Source organism: Ursus arctos, unplaced genomic scaffold (assembly GCF_023065955.2).
Source record: "Ursus arctos isolate Adak ecotype North America unplaced genomic scaffold, UrsArc2.0 scaffold_12, whole genome shotgun sequence".
Lineage (NCBI taxonomy): Eukaryota > Metazoa > Chordata > Mammalia > Carnivora > Ursidae > Ursus > Ursus arctos.
In genome coordinates this window covers 47,798,812-47,822,432 of record NW_026622786.1, presented here as the reverse complement: position 1 = coordinate 47,822,432, position 23,621 = coordinate 47,798,812, and the positions used below count along the sequence as shown (strand labels likewise).

Sequence of the window (23,621 nt, the reverse complement as noted above, 5' to 3'; positions counted from 1 at the left end):
CAAATCCTACAAAGATAAGATATTTAACTTTAATATGAAGTCAAGAATATGATTTATGTGTGCAGTGGCAGAATGCACTTAATATTTAAAATGTTTCTGGATTATCGAAATGATGGTCAAAGTATTCCTCTCTTCTGAGAGTGCCTTTGGCTGAATGCCCAGTACTGTTGTTCATCTGTGACGGAAACTGGTCTCTGTCTAGACTTGGATCCCCCCAGCTCTGCTTAGAGACGAATGAAGGCAGATCGTGTGTAAGGCTTGGGCTTTGGTAGGAAGAAGGAGGCACATAGAAGGCCTTGGTGTGTTTGGGAGTACAAACGTTGGGAGAGATACATCTAAGTCCAAATGATGACTCTGTCCTTTGGGACTCTGAGTCCAAGTTTCCTCATTTGTAAAGTGAGGATCATAATTCTCATCTTCTAGTTGTTGTGCGGATTAAACGAGGTCTAGCATTGCATTAGCTGAACTATTATTAACCTAACTAGGGGGATAAAATTTGACAGTATTAGAAATCAAAACATTTCTCTAGCCAGATAATGTTGACTAGCTTCTAATTATCTCTAACCTGTTGTATATTTTAAACACATACTTTATTTTTTCATTATTTAACCATAAACATGCTTATCATAGCCTGTGCTTCTAATTTTAGGGGAAGGATAAACATAACAATATTCTTAGGAAAATAATCCCAAACACACAAGCTGACACTTACTTTATTATTTTATTTATTTTTTTAATTTTGTTATTTTGGGTGGGGGAAGGAAGAGGGAGAGAAGAAAATCCTGGGCTCAATCTCACAACCCCAAGATCATGACATGAGCCAAGATCAGGAGTTGGACACTTAACTGACTGAGCCACCCAGGCACCCCAAACACTTTCTTTATTTTTAAAAAATTTTTTTAAAGATTTATTTATTTTAGAGAGAGAGAGGGAGAGTAGGGGGAGGGGCAAAAGAAGAGGGAGAATCTTCAGCAGACTCCCTGCTGAGCGTGGAGCCCCAGGCAGGGCTCATCTCAAGACCTATGAGATGATGACCTGAGCTGAAGTCAAGAGTCAGATGTTTGACTGCTTAATCAACGGAGCCACGCAGGCGCCCCTACTTTATTCTTAATACTAACCAAAGTTTAAAAATTATAAACTCTAAATTTTTAAAGAATTTACAGCTACATAGAAACCTAAATTTCTTTTTTGAGGGTGGTGGGGACTTAATGTTTTCTTTCCCTTGTTGACTCATCACTGCGATAGTGAATGAACAAGAAATTTGTGAATAATGAAGTTCTTTGCAATATTTATACACAATTCTATTAGTGTCTTAAAATATTGAAATATTGTGTAAAAACATAGGTCTTACCCTTTCACATATTAGATTCAGTAGTCCCTTAGCATGTTACATTAGAAGGAGAAAGAGACCATGTGTGTGACCACAGGCATGATACTTCATCTCCATTAACAGCAGTTTCTTCATGTGCAAAGTGAAAATAGTTGTGTTTACTTTATCAGCTGGTTTTGAAGAGTAAATAATATAACATATTTATAAAGGACCTTCTGTGGTGCTTAATTGTTGCTTCCCTAAGCAAGCCCTTGAGAATGAAGAGAGCAGCCTTAGGAAGTTACCGCAGTTGTGGGCTATGGGCAGCCAGCACCACTGAGGTACTTTGGGTCCTGAGGAAATACTGGGATGGGAAGTGTAAGTATTCATGTGAATGAGAAAGATTGTAGAAGGTGATAAAGGATATGTATTCTACTGATTACTCAGGCTTACCCGGGGCCAGCATAGCTAGCGGCAGTACGGACATGCCTAGAGTCTCTTCAGAGTAGTCTGCCCTAGTGCTGAGAGGGCAAAGCTTGTCTCCAATGATACTAGGGCAAAAATTCCCTCTGCTTGTCCTGGGATGAATGGTGAATTACAGCCTTATCATGGATAAGGACTGCTTTGTGTAATTCCTAATTTTTTGGAAGGATTCATTTTTTTTTCTACCAGACAAATTGCATTTATTAAATAATGATTGGACCCCCATTTTTATGACATGTATATCTGTCAATCAGGATTTATGATTAAGTCTAGGTAGTCGGTGCTTCCACAGAGTTAATATAACCTGTCTTGTAAGTTGAAAAAAAAAATAGCCCCTAGAGTCTTCTCTTAGTACATATTTAACTTATGATTTTATTATTTTTTTTCCAAAACACTGAATATAGCTGTGGACTGCTAAAGATCTGTAAACTTGAACTTGTTACTATTGCTTACAGATCATTGCATAAAAGCTCTGTGCTCTTAATTATAGAGAACACACTGGTGGTTACCAAAAGGAGGTGGGCAGGGGGATGGATTAAATGGGTGATGGGGATTAAGGAGTGCACTTGCTATGATGAGCACCAGGTGATGTATGGAAGTGTTGAATTACTATATTGTACACCTGACACTAATATTACACTGTATGTTAACTAATTGGAATTTAAATAAAAACTAAAAAAAAATTAGATCTGTGCCTGCTAATTTGCTCAGGTTGGGACAGAGTCACTAGGTGACTGGTAATTGCTACCCCCAACACTCTTTATATTCTGATCATATTTTATTTTTCTTTTATAGAACTTATTTCCACCTGCACCATATGTTTTTGTATATTATCTATCTCCACGAAGGTAGTGACTTTGTCTGTTGTTCTTACTGCTCTAACTCTGTGATGTCGATCGTTGCCTGATATGTAGTAGGCGTGTAGTACCTGTGTGTTGAATAGAATGGTTGATGAACATTGCCTCATTTGAATAGCTATGGGTTCCTGCATAGGTGCAATGGAGAAATAGAGAGGAGGTGTCTGCAGAGTTCCATCTGTAAGACCGACAGCATGTCTGACTCAGTCTCTTGGGCGAAAGACGCTTGACTGCTTAATCAACTGAGTACCCAGGCACCCCTTCTTTATTTTTAATACTAACCAAAGTTTCAAGTGGGAATGATCCCCACTTTTTCCATGAGCTCTTCAGACAGCTCAGTTGATCTTTCCGAGCCTTGGGTTTTGGATCTGCGAAAAAGGGATAATTATACTTCTCTCACAGGGTAGCAGTAAAGATCAAACATAATAATGTATGTCCTACTGTTCTGTGGATTGCAAATCTTTGTTGTTTTAACATGGCATTATTGGAAAAAATGAGATTTGGGACATCATCCAAACGGTTCTGCTCTGTTTCTGAAAGCCATATGAGCTTGGGTCAAATCTCTTAACTTTTCTAAGTCTTAATTGCTTCACCCGGAAAGGGAGTTGTTATTAATGACCCTGAACATCCCATCCAGTTATGAAATTCCATGTCACTAAGGACTATATTTTTCTTTTCATGTTCCTTCCTGAGGTTTAGGATTATGTAGGTGTTCTTCCAATTTCTATGAAAATACCATAAAAGAGATTTAATGTCAGGTATTTGCTTCATTTTCTTTATCACCATTAGGCATTGTCCTACTTAGAGTGACAAATTTACCATCGAACAGCGCTCAAGTTTCCAGTTATCTTTTAGTACGACAGCCCACAGTGGCTACAAGGAGCGCCATTTCCCACATAATTACTACTGTTGACGTGCGACTCAGCACATTTGACAGAGGTGGCTTGCTGTTACGGCAGGAAGGGTGCCAAGTTAGAGCGGAGCCCAGCCTTTCACGCTCATGCTATTCTGTCTTTGAAAACCGTGTCCTTCACCCCCCACTAAATGTGAGAGAGCAAACCGCTTTGCCCGTAGAGAACACTCTATTTACAGAGACTCTCTGTGGACAGCTGGATTTATGGGTGAGCCGTGCTGACCAGGTTACATGTCACACCTCAGGCTGATGAAGCCCACGGTTCACATGAATGTGCCTGGTCTGTACAGACTCCGCAGCGGAGCCCACGCACTCTTCTAGGAGGCAGGCCGAGAGGGCACGGGAAGCTGCTGCAGGCGTGAGGGCTGCGATAGCGGGAGAGGATGCCGTTATGAGGAGAGAACCTCCTTCAGGGCATCACCTTTTTCTCCACGGCAGAGAGGGGGACCTGCCTCTGCACCTGTCTCAGCCCTAGCTGGGGCTGCTAAACGGCCACCGGGCATGAAGCTACTGCGAACCAGCAGGGAATGGAGCTAGACAGCTAGCAGTGTCAGTGTTGGATTTAGGTGGGGTAAGTGGAGTGACAGACAGACTGCGAAGACCAGACGGAGTTTGAGTTCCTTAGATTTTAATCCTTTCAAGTGTTTTAGGGCTTGCCATAATCTCATCCCAGTTTATGGGTCTCTTTTTCATTTCTCCCCAAACCCACCCTAAATTCCAATTAGGAAAACCTTACGGCCTTTAATCAGTCACAACGAGCTTCACCGTGTTGTTTTGCTCATGCAATGCCTTGGGTGTAGAGGTCTCTCTCCTTTGCCACCGTCCATCTAATTCTTGCACTTCTAAGATACAGATTAAGTCCTGCCTGGTCCATTTGATCCTACGAACCATACAAGTTTATCCTTTTTCTGAACAATTACTATATTTTATGCTCATCAGATTTAACCCATAGATTATATGACCCTCTGATGTCAGAGTATCCTTCTTTTTTTTTTAGCTTCTCATAATCTCTAATAGAGTATTGGAAATACAGTAAGTCCACACAAATTTATTGTTTATAAAGGTCTAAATGATTTTTAACAATTTTTTCTAATTCAGATGAAAGCATCTTTGGTACCCAAAACTGTCTTTCATTTATTTTGAATTCTCTTCTTTTTAAATCTGTAGAGAACCACATAAAGAGCCTAGTATAGACTGTGGCGTATACTAAATGCACAGTAAATATTAGCTTTATCAGCCTCACCCTCACTGGCTTTTTTTCTCATGGCACAGGCTGTATGTCAGCATAGAATATGTTTCAAGCTTAGACCTCCCTAAACACATGCGCCCCACATTTTTCTCAAAGGTCTCAAGAAGGAAGGGTAACCCTAATTCACCTTTCTTGGGGTCACTATCTCTTCTTTCTTCCCACTGCCACCATAATACTTCTTTCTGTTGGTCAATATTATTGCCAGCCTCTTCTAAATTTATTTTTCCCCTTTAACTGACCTCTCTCCCCATGGAATCTTCCACAGTTCATGAGCTGTTTATCCTTAACCATAGCATTGCCAATTCATTAATAAAACTATCATGAGTGATAATGATTTGGGTAATTTTAAATATATTTCTTTTTATAATAATGACAAGAATCTTTCAGTGATTCTTTTTTGTATACTTTAGAGAATGCATTCATTTTCTTAGATTTTTTTTCCTGAATGCTTCCTAATCATTCTTAATTCATTTGATTTTATTTTTTTTAAGTAAGCTCTACACCCAATGTGGGGCTTGAACTCACCACCTCGAGATAAAGAGTTGTACACTCCACCACCTGAGCCAGCCAGGCGCCCCCTCTTAATTAATTTTAAAAGTAAACAGAATGAGATTTTTTTTCTATTTAAAGAAATGTTATTTACCCCAAAGTAGTGTATGCAACAGCTGTTTGAATGAACCCAAAATAAAGAATTATAGCATCATGAACAGAAAGATTCATTTTCCTTCTTAACTCATTTCAGATTTTGAAACCAACTTGCATTTCTTAGAAGAAATTGATTGAGAGGTGAGAGTGGAAGGACATAAGCTACAGTAAAGGCGTCTGTATACTGGAGCTGTTAGATCCATTTGGAGTGCTGGCTCTGCCATTCCCTAATTGGGTGACCTTGGACAATTTGTGTAACTTCCCTGGGCCTCAGTTTTCTCGTATATAGAATGGGTATAATTTAGTTGCACCTACCTTATAAGGATTTTAAATAATTTTTGCAAAAGACAACATAATGCCCTGGGATATAGTAAGCACTTGTTGCAACTGTGGAGTGATGATGTCAGTCAGGGGAAGACTTTGCCTAGGCCATAGTCCACCAATAACTCCCCAGGCAGCTACCTCAGCCTGACGTTCTCTGGAGCTTTGAATTCACTGGACTCACAGTCCTTTGGGAGTTGCAGAGCTGACACTTCATTACCTAAATTGTTTTCCTGATGTCTGGGGAGTTCCCCATGAAAACCGGAGAAAAATGTGAGGAGCTCTGGCCATAAACAAAATCATGAAGAAGATAATTCATGGGGTTTAGTGTCTTAGCATTTTCTTTTTCTATACCCATTGTTGAAAGCTGTCATGTGCCTGGGGATATGTGTGGCAGCAGCCGTAGTTAATTCTAGATCTGTCATTAATTCGGTTCATAGACACAGAATATGGTAACCGGATGCCATGGTGATAAATGACAAGGGCAGTTCAGGCTAGGAATCAGGGAGCTCTAACATGGAGTAGTCTTTTACTCATATGTTTATTCATTCATGTATTCATTCATTCATCTAATATTTATTGAGGGCCTTCTGTGTTCTACGCACTGTCCAGGTGTTTGGGATATGTAAGTTAACAAAACAATGAATGTCCTGCTTCAGAAGCTTAAGTTCTAGAAGAATAGACACACAATAAAATAGAATGGATACACAATACAATGACAAGTGTGGGAAGTATGAAAATACCATAAAAGAGATTTAATGTCAGGTATTTTCTTCATTTTCTTTATCACCATTAGGCATTATCCTACTTAGAGTGACAATAGAAAGTATAGAGAGAGGCCTACCTTAGCCTGTGGGTCATGGAAGGCCCCCTTAGAGGGGTGCTATTTAAGCTGCGTAGGAATAGCGTGAGGGAATGAGGCATGTTCCAAGGATAGCAAAGCACAGGGGTTTGCAGGAGTGAGCCGAGAATCGGGGCCTGTTAGGCAGGCCAACATCTTGTCACCCCTTAAAATGGATATTTAAAAACTATTTGTTCTATATTTATTTCTTGAGGCCAGGAAGAAATTGATTTTTCTATTACAAAAAATTATATGCAAAACACATTCACTTAGTAATTCACTTCAGCTGGGTCAAAGTAGAGTTGATATTGTGGAATTATTCAGTGACATGTTTCCCCTTCTCTTGCTTTTCTTCGGTTGGTGTGTGTTTTGAACCAGAGACTTCTTGAGAGGTGTACTAGAAATGTAACATTAGGGAATAAAATAAACTACTCATCCCTAATAAATAGCACCATGCCACATATTATTTGGTGTTAGAAATTCAACTTACTGCCAACTTTTAGCTGTTACTCTAAATACGTTTTGCAGAAATACTTATTAAGTCAGTATGTCTGGGGGACAGGAGAATATTTTTATTTACATTTGGGAATGCTGACTCCTTTTTCCAGAAGTAACACCAATGTTAGTTCTACCAGTTAAACAAAACTTGGGGAGCCAAGTCAACAAGCCCAGTATTTCTTTTTTTTTTTTTTTTAAGAGTTTATTTATTTATTTGACAGAGAGAGAGCACAAGCAGGGAGTGGCAGAGGGAGAGGGAGAAGCAGACTCCCCAGTGAGCAGGAAGTCTGACTCGGGGTGCGATCCCGGGGTGCTGGGATCATGACCTGAGCTGAGGGCAGATGATAAACAGACTGAGCTACCCAGGCGCCCCCAAGCCCAATATTTCTTTTTTTTTTTTTTTTAAGGTTTTGTTTATTTATTCGACAGAGATAGAGACAGCCAGCGAGAGTGGGAACACAAGCAGGGGGAGTGGGAGAGGAAGAAGCAGGCTCATAGCGGAGGAGCCTGATGTGGGGCTCGATCCCATAACGCCGGGATCACGCCCTGAGCCAAAGGCAGACGCTTAACCGCTGTGCCACCCAGGCGCCCCAAGCCCAATATTTCTAATGCACTCCAGTGAGGTGAGCACCCCAGCTGGTCTAGCCCCTAATCCAGCTCTTAAACAAGTCAAGGGTGACTGGAGCAGGAAGTCCAAAGGAGAGAGTGTGTGAGACAGAACTGAAAAGGTAAGTAGAGTCCAGTTCTGAAGGGCCTTGTATGACATGTGAGGAGTTTGCAGTCTGTAAGAAATGTGAAACCGTAGAAGGGCTTTCAGGAGGGAGATGACACAGCAACATTTTTGGTTTAGAAAGATCTTTCTTACTCCAGTGTGAGCCATGCCATTGGTGGGAAGCCAGACTGATAGAGGAAGATGCACCAGTAAAATGCTGGGGTGATTGAGGTAAGAAATGATAGTAGCTTTGGGGCACCTGGTGCCTCAGTTGGTTAATCATCAGACTCTTGATTTCGTCTCAGGTCATGATCAAGCCCTTCGCTGGCTCTGCGCTCAGCAGGGAGTTTCTCTCCAGATCCCTCTCTCTCTCTGTCCCTCCCCCTGCTTGCATGCACCCCCGCTTGCTCTCTCTCTCTCTAAAATAAATAAATAAATCTTAAAAAAAAAAAAAGAAATGATAGTAGCTTGGACGAAGAGGGTGTCAGTAAGGATAGTAAGAAGTAGAGTTTAAGGCGTGTCTTGATGTTTGAAACAGGGTAACTGGCAGTGCCAGAGAAGGCATTCTTGGGTGAACCTGTTGGCAGATAAAAAAGCTCCACATCTGAGACTGGAGTTCAGGGGCAGGACTCCTGTCCATGGGTGTAGGGCATGAGTGAGAGAAGAGATGAGGCTTAAAAGGCAAGGTGTTTGAGTTTACAAATTCCCTGATTAAAATAGGGGTCCTGGCAATAGAGCTGATGTGCCAGGTAGAGACTTGATTATAAGCAAACAGGTATGAGCAAAAGGGAAAGAGACATGGATAGGCAAAGTACAGTTTGGTGAGGATGTGGCTATGGGAGGGACTCAGTCTTAGGGCTTTAACTGTCACACTCTTGTAGCAGAGACTAGGATACTAATAGCTGACAGTGGCATAATGTTTTATGTATTCAATCTTTGCCTCCCTCCCATTCCTTCTCTGTACAGCAGCCAGAATTTTAAATAGAAACCTGATCATTCATTGTTCTGCATAAAACACTTCAGGGTTTTTTTGGATAAAGACCAAAATCTTCGTTCCGGTTTACACGGCTCTGCATGCTCTAGCCCTGCTCACCTTCCGGACTGTCTTTGAGGCACCCCACCTCACCTCTAGGATTCAGCTGCCAGTGTCTTTTTTCAGTTGAAAAAAAATTCTAAACAACATTCTGCTTATTTCAAGGCCTCCAGATATGCTGTGTCCTGTAACTGAGAATACTCTTCACTTCCTTTTTAAGTTTTTGCCTAAATGCTGCTTCATCGGGAAAGTGCCCATTATGTACTATCACCTCCATTTTCTTTTCATAGCCCTTATAACTGTAATTAATAATCACTTAGAAATGTTTTCTCAAAAAAAAAAAGAAAGAAAGAAGGAAAGAAAGAAAGAAAGAAAGAAAGAAAGAAAGAAAGAAAGAAAGGAAGAAAGAAAGAAAAAGAAATGGGGGCACCTGGCTGGCTCAGTGGGTTAAGTGTCTGCCTTCGGCTCAGGTCATGATCCCAGCGTCCTGGGATTGAGCCCCACGTCGGGCTCCTTGCTCAATGGGGAGTCTGCTTCTCCCTCTCCCTCTGCCTGCTGCTCCTCCTGCTTGTGCAAGTGCTCTCTCTCTCTCTCTAATAAATAAATAATCTTAAAAAAAAAGAAATGTTTTCTCATATCTCTTGCCATGAGTAGACTATAAACTCCATGGGAGAGAAACTGTGTTTGCTTTTTTATTTGGTGTATCTTGTACCCTGCACAGTGTCTGGCATATATCAGTTATCAGCAAATATGTGTTGAATGAATGCTTAAATCTGTGGATGATTTTTAAGGTCCCAGTAGCTCTGCCTTAATCTGGGGCATTGGTTCTTCTAATGGCAGCACCAGTAGTTGTTCATCAGTAACAGAGAAATAAGCGACTTCAAGTAAGGAGGGACCTTCCTAATATCCCTTAGATTATATTGCTTAGGCAGTGCCTACTTTACTTAAGAAGAATGTTATCTTTGTTAGGCAAAGAGCAAGTAGATAGAAAGGACAGAAATGCACCTAAACTAGCATTTGGAGAGAGGAGAATGGAGGGTAGGAAATTTGGCCACCTACCTACACTGAAGCAATGAAATCCCCGAATATAGATATTCAAAAGCAGAAGGAGGATGTTTAATAGATATTTTGCTAGCATGGATTCTTTTTTTTTTTTTTTTTGAGGTATTAATTGGAATTTTGAGATGTTTTTCTCCTTGAATTTTCCCACTTCTCTGTCCTTCATTCAACCAGATAACTAGTTCCATACTTTCTTTCTTTTTTCAAAGATTTATTTATTTATTTATTTATTTATTTATTTATTTATTTGAGAGAGCAAGAGAGCACGAGTGCAAGGGGCAGAGGGAGAGGGAGGGGAAGAGAGAATCTCAAGCAGACTCTGAGCTGAGCACAGAGCCCCATGCGGGGCTTGATCTCATGATCCTGAGATCAGGACCTGAGGCAAACCAAGAGTCAGGTGCTCAACTGACTATGCCACCCAGGAGCCCCTCCATATTTTCTTTTGGCAGGGTTTCTTGGCTTCTGTTTGCCCACTGAGGATAATAGAATTTAAAGACAGAGGAAATTGGTATCCCTGTGCGAAACCAGAAGAGACAGAAAGTTCTCCAAGGAAAATAGAGTTTTCTCCCCACTGGGGGGAGGTCTGCTAGTCCTTGAACATAGGGGATGCTCACATCCTCCATGGAAGCACCTAAGAGTACAGCAGTACTTCAGAGGAAATCTTTTTAAGTGCAAAACCATGTGGGTTAGCTATCAAGCTTAGAATCTTAGCCCTGGTAAAGAGTCCCTTGCTCTGTGCATGGCATGGAAATGGAACAGTGGAATACTTGATAAGGTCATGTGGTTGTAGAAAAATCTAGGCGTTACCAATATGGCCAGATACTTAGTGACCATTGTTCTAATGCCTGGTCCTGGAGACCTTAGAACCTCAACACAAACCTGGGTGTGGGAGAAAGCTGCCTGGAAAGAACTAAGGTTGACTCACCAGCTCAGTGGGACTGGGCTCTCAGAATAGAAATTAGATGATTTACAGACAATAATGAAATGTGATTTTACTAGTTCATCCAATTAAGATTCATATCTGCTACTTTGAACAATAATGAAAAAAAGGCAAACTAGTCTTCTTTTCCTATTTTGAAGGGATAGTTCATTTTTATTTAACAATTTTAAAATTTCTAAGTTGAGTTAAATGTGCAAAGTATTTTAAAGAGCTCAGGACTGAACTATCTGCACTGAGCTAACTGATATCATCATCAGTAGACAGCACTTAACAATACCTTGATGATAAGAGTAATAAATAAAGCCCAATTTTAATTCATTCTGGTAGTCACGTCATGCTGCACACATCTGTGGGAGCTGCCCTCTTTATCTGGAAGAAAAAAACTAACCCTGAGCACCAGTCTTCCAACAAATAGTTGATCTATTATCAGTAAAGAGTGATTATCTCAGTGAAGCACAAAAACATTACCTTTAACAGAGTAAGGCAGTCAGATATGTGTTCCCCATTACGGAAGGAAGATGAAAAGGCAATAGGTCTACTGTAAGAGCATGTTGGTGATGGCAAAACCAACTTGACATTGGTGGAAAATCGGTGGCAAACAGTTTGGAAATTTGGAAATCGGAATGTTGACTACTTATTTACGTGGGTTGATGCGGAAACAAGCTTTTCCTTTTTAATCTTTTTTACCTGTAAATTCTTTTACTCATTCATTCCTTTTTTTTTTTTTTTCTTCAACAAATATGAAGTCTCATTACGGACTAGCCATTGAGCTGGGTGCTACAGGAGGTACAGAAATGAATGAGACACAGGTTAAGTCTTCAAGGTATTTTTAATTTGGGAAGGTGATAATTCATGTGCAAGAATGACTAACGCAAGGCAAGTAATAAGTGTGTAAAAGACAGGGGACAACGATACTCCTTCCTTCCTTCTTTCCCTTTCTCTCTCCTTTCCTTGTTCTTCTCTCCCCTTCCTTTCCTTTTCATCAATACTTGCATACATAATGTGTAAAGGTTTTGTAAACAAATAGGAAATACCAGGTCTCCACTACCAACTCTGGGTATGAACACAGACATTAGAATTTAGGGAGTGGCAAAGAGAGTGGGGTCTTTGAATTTATAGGAAATACTGTTTCCCAGTGTAACCAGACATGACTTTTTTTGCAGGTGAAATCAGAGAAAAGCTCAGATAAGGCAAAATGAAGAAAGGTAGGGCCAGTGGTGTGTTGGAGCTCGCTCACTTTCATAGGTATGCTTGTCAAGTATTTAGGAATTTTGAGAGCCAGATGTTAAGCTGTAAGTAGCTTGAAATCAGCCATGGTAGAAATATTTGTATCACAGAAAGAGGTAAATGCTACAAATCATGGCTTAAAAACAAAACAAAAAAACCAAAACAAAAACAGTAAGCTGCTTTACCAGCCCACCAATGGAAATGACAACTCCAAAAATTTTTCAGTTTCCTAGTGGGCAAAACTATGGGTATTGTATGTGTGAGTTTTAAGAGCATCCGAGGGAAGTAATACCATAACTGAGGATAAACTAGGGACTGCAGAGCTGTCTGTGAGTGCCCGAGGACCAGGGAGCTTGTAGAGCTGAGAAGAATAGAGAAGGAGACCCTCCACTTCTCTGATCATCAGGGGTAGGCCAAAAAACCATTAGATGAGTGGATAATGGACATTTGGGTAAAGAGAATTTTCACTGCATAGGCCAGCCATAAATATGCTAATATTTGCCATGGTGTTTCCTGTTCGATAAGTTTCTTACTGAGAGAAGGCATGGTACAGAAAAGTGGCCTGTTTGTACCCTATTATTATACAATGTGGACTTGACATACCATAAACAATACTTATATTTTTATTTTATTCACTTATTTATAACTACACACTTATACATATCCAGGCACGGTAATAAGCGCCTAAATGAAACAGGAAGGCACAAAAACCAAAATAAAAGTCCTTGCTTTTTAACTTCAGTAAGATGCTTCGGTCTCATCCTGCGTTCTGCAACTTTTAAAATGCAATCAGCCACACTCCCCAGGGGACTCTAGTTCCTTTTCTTAAAAAATAGCAATAAAGATCAAATCTAGGGGCTAGAAGTAAAGATTTTAGTATTTTATGTGGAGATTGGGGGATGCAGCATGCTAATGAAGCCACTTGAGGTACAGAGCAGAAAATATAATTTCTTTTTAAAGAAAAGATAACAATTTTATGATTTTGAATTTAACCGAATTTTTATTTTAGCCCTAACATGAGACTTTTAAATCTAATTTCTTCTTTCTCCAGTAGTTTTAATGTAGCTTATTGCCGTACCAAGCAACATTTTGTCTTCTATATTTGGAAGTCTTTTCTTATTCTATTTTTATACCATGCCTCAAGTGCCCTAGAATGGCTACCCAAACAACTCTTCTTATCATCATTTTAGAGGACAAACTATATGAGAAGTAAAAGAAACTCTCCCCATATCCTGAAAAATTATAAAGAATATAGAGACAGAAGACATGTACTTTTTATGTGGAATTCTGTACAATTAAAAGATATCAGCAATAAAAGGGACAAGTCTTTGAAATTTTGCCTAAAGTTAGCCTTTAACTTCTTATTTACATGAATACTTAAGTCTCTCTCTCTAGACTATATATATATATTTTTCACACACACACACATATATATATTTATCTCACCTGTGATTACAATGGATATATACAAGTACTATTAGCTTAATATTATTTTATCAGTCTAATTTTTCAATTAAAGAATGTCAGATAGCTCTTCTTAATAGATGCCCAGAATCCTCAGAATGTTTTCAAACCTGAAAAGTTCAAGTGGAAAAATTTCTGCGAGTAACATTACCTGGTTTCACAGGACTCAACTCAAAATAGACAACACCAATTGTATTATAACAAATTTCATGTTCAATATTATGTTTAAATTATATTTAAATATTCTATAATTCTTTTGCTAATAATTCCAGATATTTTTGGCCCATTCCTTATCTTTTCATTTTCACATAAAATAAGCACAGAATTTATCAAGTTTTAGTCACATTGAGTTTCAATTCAAATAACCTTTGCAATACATACGTACATATATGCGTACATGGGTATGTACATATACATATGCACACACCAGGCTGGTGCACACACGCACACCACACACACGTATTCTAAATTGGTAATTTGTATTAATTGAATAATTCTTCCAAGATAAAACCCAAATTGCCTTATTCTTGTAACTTGGTAAATTTAGCTCCAAAAGATCCACAAATGTAGAATATGGTTTCCCAAAATCTTGACAGGGTGATCAGGCATTGGGCTTCCTGCTTTTGGCAGGAAGATTATTCTTCTTAAGATTCTGTGGTTTATTTTAAATGCTTCGCCACCAAAGAGATTCTCAGGAAGTTAAATGCTTTCAGGTTGACCCTGTAAAAATTCTACTCTCTCATTTTTCATGTCCAACTGTCATCAGAATTCATTAGGGGTGATGCTGCCATTTGAGGGCCCTATGTGGTCCTACCAGTTCCTCCAAAGGTCACTTTCACAAAAGACTGCTGACCTTACTTTTAGGCTTCTGGGGAAATTTGTGCTCTGTTGCACCAGTATTCAACACGTGGCTGCTCCCCCTGCTCGTTCCTCTCCCATATTCCTAATACTAGAATTCCTGATATTTTATTAACTTGATCCATTTTTAAGTTCCCTGCTGTAATATATTATCCCTCTAGTTCAGTATTATCCATTTGATAACCCCTCCTATTCAGTTTAAGTGGGAAAATTTCCGTTTAGATAGAAGGGTCTGCGAAATTGACATCTATACGTTCATTTCCAGAATGATACATGATTCCTAACAGTACTGAATTGTAATGTTAACATAAGTCATCCGAAGAGGATAAATAATTTATTCTCACAGACAGAACTGTATTTAGAAGAGTTGATACTCTTAGACTGGGCCCAACTGAGATAAGGAGGAGGCCGGCAATGCACTTGTTTTCTGTATGTCTACAAATCTTGGGGAAATAATTTTCTTTTATCTTTTCATTCATTTTTTAATAGGTGATTTTTTGAATCTCAATGTAAGGCTGACATTTTTTAATAGAAAAGGGAGTGGATATTCCTTCCTACAATAGAAGGTGAAAGAATGTTTTAAAACAGGGACTGGCGAATTTACACACAGGAGGCCAAATTTGGCGGGCAGCCTGTTTTTTTGTATGGCCTGTGAGGTAAACGTGGTTTTTACATTTTTAAAGAGTTACACACACATACACACAGAAGAATATGCAACAGGGATCATGTTTGGCCTGCAAAACCTTAAATATTTAATATCTGGTATTTTATAGAAAAGTTTCAAAATAGTTGTAATAAAACGACAATTTACAATATTTTCTATGTGACAGGTACATGGGGTTTTATATGTTTTAACTCACTGAAACCTCATAGGATCCGTAAGTGTACCGAGAGTAGAAATATTGTCCCCATTTTGGAAATGAGAAAACTGAGGTGTGAAAGGTTAATATCACCTATCTTATGATGGTCGGAGAGAAGATTACACGAAGGCAGCTGGGGACCAGAGCTTGTATTTATAACCATTATACTGTACTGCCACTGAATGGGATTTGGCACTTGTTGTTTGATTTTTGTTTGAGGGGTGTGTGTGAGTGTGTGTGCACATGTGTACCCCACTCCCAATATCACTCTGCAGTTAGTCAAATAGAATAGTGATGTGATAGGAAGAATGTTGTTCACACAAGGGCAAAGTATACAAGTGCCTTTAAGCATGTAAAGGGCACAGCGACTGCACACAAAGTGTACACAGTGAAGCAAACACAGCAATGCTAGCAGTTGCTTGAGTAAGATCCTCTTGCTCTCAAATCCCTGTGAAGTTGCCCGACTACCGATAATACTACTTGATCTGGGTGATGACTCTTGAGGGCACTAAGATTGACATACAGTGGTTTTATACCTTCTTGGTCCCTTATGCCTGCTCTCTCAAGAGATTTGTGCGATGCGCCTGTCTGCCCAACATTTGAAATTACTGTAATTGGTAACACTCCCAAAGCATTCCTCAGTGCTATTGCGAGACTGGAGAGATTAAAGGTAAACTTGAGGCTTGCCACCCTATTGGCAGGTCAGGCTTCAGGCCTGCCCGAAGCGTATCTCAGCAATAGCCAGTTTGCTCTTCTTCCTAGGAGCTTTTCTTCTCTTACTCTTGTTCTTTACCTATCAACTCGGGGAGAGGCTTTAATTTGTTATGAGTTCCCATCTCTACTGCAGTTTTCTTCTATGCGTATCCTGAGTTCTGGATCCCTCGATTACTATTTCTTTATTGATTTGATTTTACTTGCCTTTGGTTTTGCAGGTATGTGGTAAAATCTTTAGCATGCTATTATATTCTCAGTGCCTTTATAAATTTATTCCTTTTTTAGTTTTATAGCATCATTTTAAGAGGACTTTGGGAGGAGAGGAGAAGTACATATGTACTGTCTCCACCATTCTGAACTAGAACTTATCAAAATTTATGTGGCAAGAAAATGCGGTTGGGGATATACTGATAGGTTTCCTTCCACTTTATGCTTTATTGCATTTCTTCTCTTATATTTTGGTAACTTCCCCATCAGTCCTGAAATGATAAAAGTAAGAGAGTCCAAGAAGCAATTTGATTGTAAGTTCAAAAATCAATGGGGACGCCTGGGTGGCTCAGTTGATTGGACGTCTGCCTTCCGCTTGGGTCATGATCCCAGGGTTCTGGGATCGAGTCCCACATTGGGCTCCCTGATCAGCAGGGAGCCTTCTTCTCCCTCTGCCTGTCGCTCCCCCTGCTTGTGCTCTCTCTTGCACATTCTCTCTCTCTCTCTCTCTCTGACAAATAAAATCTTTAAAAAAAAATCTATGGTGTAAAACAGACAACATTTGGACAGTTACATTATTTTCCTGTCTCTAGACCAGATAAGGAATGGGAATGCAATAGGGAAAGAAAAGCGGGTTATGTGAACTGGTGTGATGTTAGCATCGAGCGATCGCCAAGCTCTGTCCAAGCCACAACTTTCTTTTTTTTTTTTTTTAAAGATTTTTATTTATTTGACAGAGATAGAGACAGCCAGTGAGAGAGGAAACACAAGCAGGGACAGTGGGAGAGGAAGAAGCAGGCTCATAGTGGAGGAGCCTGATGTGGGGCTCGATCCCATAACGCCGGGATCACGCCCTGAGCCGAAGGCAGATGCTTAACTGCTGTGCCACCCAGGTGCCCCAAGCCACAACTTTCTGTAACTATTTCCTGCGAGATGCCAGGGTTTGGGGCTATTTCCGGATGGCATCCAGTCTCCATTCCAATGAATGGCATACATTGTCTGGACCGAGTAGCCGATAAAAGGTCTTTTTGTTCCTGTTGGTGAGGATCACCCTCTGACAGCAGCCACCAAGGTACTTGTCTCTCTTCCAGAAGGGTTGAAGCCCTGAGATTTTGCTTAGCCTTTAAATGATCCAGTCCGTGTGAATAGCCTCACTTTCATGGCCTGGGATGATTTTAGCCAAAATAGTAAAGAGTATGGTTCCATTGTTCCCAGTGAGGAATTGGTGGAGATGGTATTTATCAGTCAGGGGCCTGGCAGGAAAGAGTTAATACACTTCACTGGGTAATTTTAGAAGAGTTTAATGATGTTTTGAAGGTTTGGACAGGTTTAGGGCACCAATAAAGGTCAATACCCCGTGGCTAGCTACAAGAGGTTTACCTTCCGAAGACCTGAAGGTCAAGGGGAAGGAGTGGCTTCCAGAACCTAGAGGTGGTTTCTGTTTGGAGAGGGATTGAAAGAAAAAAAATTTTAAAACCCTTTCTCAAGCTTATTTGGCTAAGCCTTTTTTTCATGTAATATCTGTTACCATCTTGTGGAACTTTGGGAGATGCTGGTATGGATGTATTCTCACCTAATGAGGTAGACTAAATGATTCCTCTTGACAGTATTCCCAATTTTATGGTTCTATGAAATTTTTAGAATTGGACCTGTCATCCAAAAAGGCCAATTTAAAAACAGCCTTAGCTAAACTCTCAGTTTCAGGGTTGTTATTCTACGCTTTATAGCTGCTCTTTAGTGGAGAGTAAGGAACTGTGTCAAAGATTCATTCTTAATGAAGCAATTTTCTAATTTTGTATTATCTTTTGTGTTTCGTATTTACCTATGATTTTCTGAAAACTTACAATTTAGAGGACAACTTAGAATATATTACTAAATACTTGGTTGTTGCAGTGCTTCATACATGCCAAGATATGAAAATTTCATCATAAATATCTTTGAACAACAGTACTGTGCAGCATTCATAGAGGAGGATAATTCATTTTTATTTCACTGGGCGTACATCGGCATGTGACTTTATGCAAAATAAACTGTAAGTTCAAGTGGGAAATGAGGATCAAGATTTTGGCTCTTCTGGCTTTTGTGATTAGATTCAAAATAATAATCAATGGGAAGGGGGGAATCAGGCTCTTTCGGCCCCAGTTCTGCTGGTTATTCTTAATATCTGAATTTTCGACAGGCAGAGTTGATTTAAAATCCTTCAGTATGTCTCTTTTTCTGTCTGTAGTCTGAACAGGAAGTTCTATTTTTTGTATTTTTTATTTTGTTTTCTAAATATTAAATTCCTCCCTTGCTCAGCAAATTCATTTGAGAAGGACGACAGTCTATCACTTCACTGATCCTTGTTAAGTAAATGATAGATCTAATGTGTTGGGCATCCAGAACTCTGAGGAGAATGGACTTTGTTCTTTTTCTATGACTGTGGAAAGCAGAACATTTACTTACTTAACTGTAGTCCATAATGTGTGTGATATCTAAGGATATGTGACATCCTCGACCAAAGGGTGCAGGATTACATGGCACTGATGAGACCAATTCTCTGACACATGGGTTGTGTCTTTTGTAGAGAGAAATGATCACTGTTTAAGGGTAAGATAGTATTAAGAGAAATAGTGTAATGTAGTGTAATTAAAAACCAGCCCTGGTGGGGGAGGGGTTATTACTAACTTCCGTGATGTAAATATTTCTGTCATGGCCACTTTCAAGTTATGAACATGACATCATTGAACATGGACTTGGAAAAAGATGTGCAGTGGCCCACTATTACATAGGGTTTCCACCATGCAAATATAGAAAGACATACAGAAACTCAAGAGCAACGATAATAGTAAAGTACAGTTAAATAATGAGGAAGTATTGTATTTTGACTATCACTGTTGTTTTCAAATAATTTAGTTAATTGTAAGTTAATATAATTTGATTTTTACTAATGGCTATGTTTAACAACCAACTTGAAAAAGTCCTAAAAATTTAATAATTGGCTTTGCTGAGCTAGTACCAGGTGTCTCCCATACATCATTGGATAAGAGTTTAAGATTTAAAGTCAGATAGTTCTGAATTTGATTCCTTGCTCTGCTACTTACAAGCTGTGTGGCCATGTGAAATTTATATTTCTTCTTTAAGCCTTAGTTTTCGTGAATGAAAGGTAAGAGTAAAAATTATATCTACTTTGAATAGTTGTTGTGAGGATTAAATAAAATGATAGCTCCTCCCCTCTTGGAAAGTAAGGGCCCCCTGGCTAAAAATTTCACACAGTCCCTATTAGAACTGTGATCACAAAGCTTTTCTTTTTCTTTCTTTCTTTTTTTTTTTTTAAGTGAGAGAAAGCTATTAAGAGGAATGCGCTCAGCAACACCTAATGATGTAATTTGCATAATTCAATGGAAGATAGGCAGACTTCTTAAAGGATTCAGACCGTACTATTGCTGAGAATGAGTACTTGGGATTGTGTAGTTGGGTTCCAACAGACATTCCTCCTGCTTTTGGTGGTAAGATTGCAAAGAAGATCTGCTTCTAAGGGAGTTTTCACAGAACTGCAGTGTCTTGTGAGACCAACAGACTAAAACCTCCTATTTGATTCCTCCTTTACGGATTCTGTACAGGAGAAGGAAGATTCCTCCTTTGACAGATGGTAAAAATGGGTGAAGACTTACATAGGTGACCTCAGAAAAGGAAGGGGGTGATTTAAGAGATAGGCATAAATCTGACCAAGGACTGAGAATGTTATGATCATAGAGGTCAGTGGCAGCTTTATATTCATGAAGTCACTCGGGCTCAGTAAGTATGGTCTGTTTCACTGAGAAATATTTCTTTTAACACTGTTTAATAAAAAATTTGTTTTTTTAAATTGTTTCTAAAAACTTTACAGAGACTCACACAGAGCATGAAATAGAAAGAATGTGACTCAGATATTCTGAAAATAAGATAAAATGATCAAACTATTGTAGATCCTGGCTTGTCTATCCCAAGACTAAAAGGTTGTATCTATTGTTTTGTTTAAGCCATTTTTAACAAGACAGTCATTACAACAGACGAGTTTCCAGACCAGATGTGTATAATGAGAACCCTTGAAAGTCACAAAGACTCCACAGAGCACAAGAAATCTATATTTACGTACTTGAGTTACAAAAAGTAAATCAATTACAAATGCCTCTATAATAGTGTCTTGAATAACAGATAAGAAAGAACATTCAGTATTATTTTAAAGAGCTTAACAAAAGTAATTAGGATTATTAAATTTTTAAGTGAAAGACTTTTGCTGTTCAGAGTTCACAATAAAGATTGGCTTCCTTCAAATTGCTAAATTTGATCCATTAACAATTGGGAAATGTTAAGATGAAAAAAAAATACATGTGACATATCTGAAACAGTTTAAGAAGACTTAACTGTAGTAATAGGAAAATGTGTAAAAAATGAAATGGTAAACAAAGTTGAAAAAAAAAGACACGGGGCACCTGGGTGGCACAGCGGTTAAGCGTCTGCCTTCAGCTCAGGGCATGATCCCAGCGTTCTGGGATCGAGTCCCACATCGGGCTCCTCTGCTATGAGCCTGCTTCTTCCTCTCCCACTCGCCCTACTTGTGTTCCCTCTCTCGCTGGCTGTCTCTATCTCTGTCAAATAAATAAATAAAATCTTTAAAAAAAAAAAAGAAAGAAAAAAAAAGACACCAAATATTAGTGCATTTTTTGGCTTCTAAACTGGATTCAAAACACTGATTAATTAATAATTATTAGGCCTTGCCAGTTTAACAATAACAACAAAAAAGCCTGATGAGTATTTTTAAACTTTTTGCCCACTGACAACCACCTAGATATTGTGACTTTCAATTTTAAAAAATGAAACGAGTTCTGGAAAATGTAACTAACTGCTGAAAAACATTAGCGATAAATTGTATGACAATGCAGCTGTTATGAAAGGTGCGGACAAAGGGCTGCAAACTCTCTTTCAAAACTTTAATAAGCAAGCAGAATATGTGCCATGCCAGCTCATTTCTTTAATCTTGTCAGAGAAAAAGCTGCTGTGACAGTAACTGAAACTGTTGACTACTCTAGTATTTTGCAACAGCTATGTTTTCAGATTCATCTCATAGAGTATTTTAAACAATGGGGTATTTAAACACATATGCAACTTATATTTTCATTTAAAAATCTCAATGTAACAAGAGGATCGTGCTATTGCAAAGTTGCTTGAGCCTTGTGTGATAGACATAATGATTGCTTAGGATCTAAAGTATTCTTTTTCTATGATTTGGAATATATAAAAAGTTTGTTGAAAAAGCCGATGCATTTAACTGTGCCATTTTAACTGCTCTTCTGAAGATATTTTGGAATGTTTCAATAAAACAAGTGGGAAAGTATAGCTTCCTGATTTGGAAGTATATAAAAAGTATCATTTTGTCATCTTTACGTTTTCTTTAAGAATTGGGAGAAAATACAGATGCAAGGTAATGGAACCTTAGGCACAGTGGAATTGAGTGATGACATTAATAAAAATTATACCAATATTGAGAAGCAAATAGTAGTAACAAAAATTCGTCAGGTGACACCAACATTGAGTAAGAGGAAGAGATAAGGTTCAAGGAAAAGTACTGAATAGGTTCTTTGATTGTTTGATATCCAATTCATGAAGAGGGATAAATTATGTGAGCACACTGGGAAAGACGTTTGAGATGAAATCCTGGCGAACTTGAAAATACCAGCACTTATGAGACTTCATTACATCAACAGTAAACTGGAAAATGAGCTGTGGATTGAAAGAAAAGTGGAAATCCTTTGAAATCCGACAGCTCATATGGAAAATAAACTAGACAGAATACTTCCAAATTTTACAATAATCCAAAAAACTTACATAACGTGACCACTTTTATTGGCAGTTTTCAAAAGTTTCTTTTTCATATATGAAGCTGAAAGAAATTTTTTCTAGCATTAAAAGCAATGCAATCAGTCATGCTAGAGGAAATACTGAATTATCTCCCTGTTGTCTCTAGAGGATACAATATTTTAAATTTTTCATTATACAAAGAAGTGATAAAAAAATGTGCAGCCAAAAAATATAATGAAATCCATTACTGTGAGGTGTGTCAGGCAGGTGATCAATTATGTGTGTTAATTATTATGGGCTTTGAGGTATTTGCCCGTCTTTAAATGTTGTAATTTGTTGTGATTTCTTATTTATAATAAGATTACGTATTAACTTTTGTACTCAATAATGTATCTGTAATTTTGTATTAATTTTCTTAAAGAGGGCTCTCCAAATTGTATAAGGTCTAAGCTTAGACCATAGCAAACCTGACCTTGCTTGTATACTGGTGCTGAGGACACCAAAGGAACAGGGAGAGTGGGAAGTTGTTTGCTCTGCATGGACCTCTTCGTAGGCCACTGATCTAGGAATTCACGTAGTGATTTGCAGCAACCCTCTGCGCTAAAAGCTTGGCTCAGGAATCAGACTGGGTTTGATAACATAAGATACCGCCTAAGGTAGCGATACCACCTAATGGCTATGCAAACTTGAGCCACTCAGCTTTATCTTTTTCTTTTGCAAATGAGGATAGCAATGTGTCTCCTCACTCAGCTGTTAACGAGGATTAAATACACTGAGGAGCTCAATATATGTTTAAATAAGTTAGAGACAATAAATACAAACAGCAGAATGCAGGATATGGTGAAAATTCAGGAAGGTGGAACTCTAAGAGAAATAGGAACCAAAGAGAATGTCATGATAAGAGGGCAGTGAGAAAAGATTTGGAGGAAGATTTGGTCCTAAGCAGAAATCCCATTTTCATGGAATTCTTCATTTCAAACTCAGCTGAAGGACATTGACTGCTCCTATTCTTGTGAAGCCTCTGAGACTGGGGTGGTGGAAAGTATGTAATTTATAAATTTCTGAGTCTGTTGATTCTTGAGGTCTTCACAACGTAGCTATCCCCTTCATATTTATCTCCTTTGGTGCTGGAAGGACTACACAGTGATAATAAACCTCCTTCATTCTCAGAGGAAAGAGAGCCTTTCCTCTGCATTCCCTCTGGTGGGAAAAAGAGCACTGGCAATTAGCCAGCATCTAGAAGCTTCCCTGGGACCTTTTGGAAATAGGATAGAGTTGCTCCAAAACACCCAGCACTGGGAGCATATTAAGGAGGGCACATGACTAGTCCAGCTACAGATGGAATGTCTGTGTTTCCTTATACTCATATTTGAGATTGGAATCCTCAGTGTGATGGTATTTGGAGATGGGGCCTTTGGGAGGTAATTAAGCCATGAAGCAGAGCCCTCATGATGGGATTGGTGCTCCTACAAGAAGGGACAAGAGAGAGTTTGCTTGCTCTGTCTGCTCTTCGCTATGGGAGGATGTGGTGAGAAGGCAGCCATCTGCAGACCATCTGCAAACCAGATACTTGATCTCCTGGTACCCTGGTCTTGGACTTGTTAGCCTCTC

At 39.0% G+C, this 23,621-nt stretch overlaps 1 long non-coding RNA gene across 3 annotated transcripts in view; it reads left to right on the top strand.

Annotated features, from left to right (window-relative positions):
* The window catches only part of LOC113254533 (uncharacterized), a 158,599-nt gene that overhangs the window by 99,804 nt on the left and 35,174 nt on the right, over positions 1 to 23,621 (top strand). The gene's annotated exons all lie outside the window — the stretch shown is intronic.